This window comes from Myotis brandtii, unplaced genomic scaffold (assembly GCF_000412655.1).
Source record: "Myotis brandtii unplaced genomic scaffold, ASM41265v1 scaffold195, whole genome shotgun sequence".
NCBI classification, from domain to species: domain Eukaryota; kingdom Metazoa; phylum Chordata; class Mammalia; order Chiroptera; family Vespertilionidae; genus Myotis; species Myotis brandtii.
Genome location: NW_005357271.1, coordinates 440,776 through 442,938, shown reverse-complemented (window position 1 = coordinate 442,938; position 2,163 = coordinate 440,776).

The window sequence follows — 2,163 nt, the reverse complement described above, 5'->3', positions numbered from 1 at the left end:
GATGACATGATACTGTACATAGAAAACCCTAAAGACTCCATCAAAAAATTATTAGACTTAATAAACGAATTTGGCAATGTAGCAGGATACAAAATTAACGCCAAGAAATCTGTTGCACTTTTATACACCAATAGTGAACTCACAGAAAGAGAAATTACAAAAACAATCCCAGTTACCATTGCACACAAAAAAATTAAGATACCTAGGAATAAACTTAACTAAGGAGGTAAAAGACCTGTACTCAGAAAACTACAAGATGTTGAAAAAAGAGATAGAGGAAGACATAAACAGATGGAAGAACATACCAGGTTCATGGATTGGTAGAATCAACATAATTAAAATGTCCATACTACCCAAAGCAATCTATAAATTCAATGCACTCCCCATTAAAATACCAACAGCATATTTCACGGATCTAGAAAGAACTCTACAAAAATTCATCTGGAATAAAAAACAAACAAAAAAAACACCCAAATAGCTGCAGTGATCCTGAGAAAGAAGAACAAAGTTGGAGGGATCTCAATACCAGATATTGAGATATATTACGAAGCCACTCTTCTCAAAACTGCCTGGTACTGGCACAAGAACAGACATATAGACCAATGGAATAAAACAGAGAACCCAGAAATTGACCGAAATAACTATGCTCAATTAATATTTGGCAAAGGAGGCAAGAACATACAATGGAGTCAAGACAGTCTCTTCAATAAATGGTGCTGGGAGACTTGGTCAGATACATGCCAAAAAAATGAAACTAGACCACCAACTTACACCATACACAAAAATAAACTGAAAATGGATAAAAGACTTAAACGTAAGATGGGAAACCATAAAAATACTAGAGGAATCCACAAACAGCAAGATCTCAGGGAGAAGACAAGATGGCGGCGATATAGGCAGATGTGTCCCAGGTCTTGTCCCAGAGAAAATGGAGTAAGCAGCTGAAACTGATAACACCCACCCCGAATTGGCGAAATTACTCAGCTGGTGAGACGGTTTGCAGCTGGGAAGGGCAGAGCTCCCCTGGAAAGGTAAAAAACCAGGGATCTGGGCAGGAAAGTTTGCCAGACCTCTGAGCCCAGAGGGTCAGAGGGAGACCACGTGGCAGACAGCCGCGTCTCTTGGGACAGGCACAGCCCCTGACTGGGGAAAGGAGATCCACTGGATTGCTGGCGTCGGGGGATTTGAGACTTGGGTTCTGTGATTACGGAGGACTGAGCCTAAAGGGGGCAGCCTGAAGAGCTGACCAGACCATGCAGTGCTGGTAAGAGAGGAGCTTACAGAATCTCAGCCTTCCCCGTTTCCGCGGCCAGCGTTTGTTTGTTTGTTTTCACTGAACCCTGTTCATAGGACATTTCAGATACAGACACTCACCTGTGCTGAAGAGAGGGAGAAGGTGCGGACGAGTGGAATCTTGGGAGAGGCAGAGGAGAGAGGGGGGGCCAGGAGAGGTGGCAGCGAATTGAGTGCTGAGACACCCCTGGGCCCAGGATTGGGGCAGCCATTCTCTCCGGAGGGTGGGATTCCTCCCCCCAGCCCCCTAGCAAGGAGCACAGCCACACCCAGATTCCACCCTGAATGAGATGATGGATTAAAATAATCTGATTAGTCCCTGTGAGTTAACAGAGTCTGGCCTATAGAGGAACTTTCAGTCCCAGCAACAACACAGAGCAGGGTAACGATTAAAGAACCAGCTCTGGGCAGTTGACCTCCCCAAACCAGTTTTAAGTGCAATAGAGAAAATAAACCCTTGCTACTGGATAGAGAAGCCATATAGCCTCAGAGGCCAACCCAAAAACACTGCCACCCAGAGGCTGAGCACAAACTGACTCTTAGGTAAATACAAATTAAGGCAGTCTGGGACACAAATAGGGCCTGCTTTAAAATCAGGACTGTGGTTTACAACACGGAGGAACAGTGTATCGCAGGAAAATTGAACACTCTCATGAATACCTGGCAGGACTAAGGCGAGCCAGAATGAAGAGTAGAAGAACCGAAGGACCTTCACTACTGCAAATTTTTTTTTCTTCTTATTTCTCCTTATAACTAAGAAACCAATTTTATTATTTTTTTCTTCTTTTTCCATCACCTGATTTTACCCTTTTAATTACTACATTTTTATTTTTAACCAGTATTATTACTGCTACCATTTTACCATTTTTT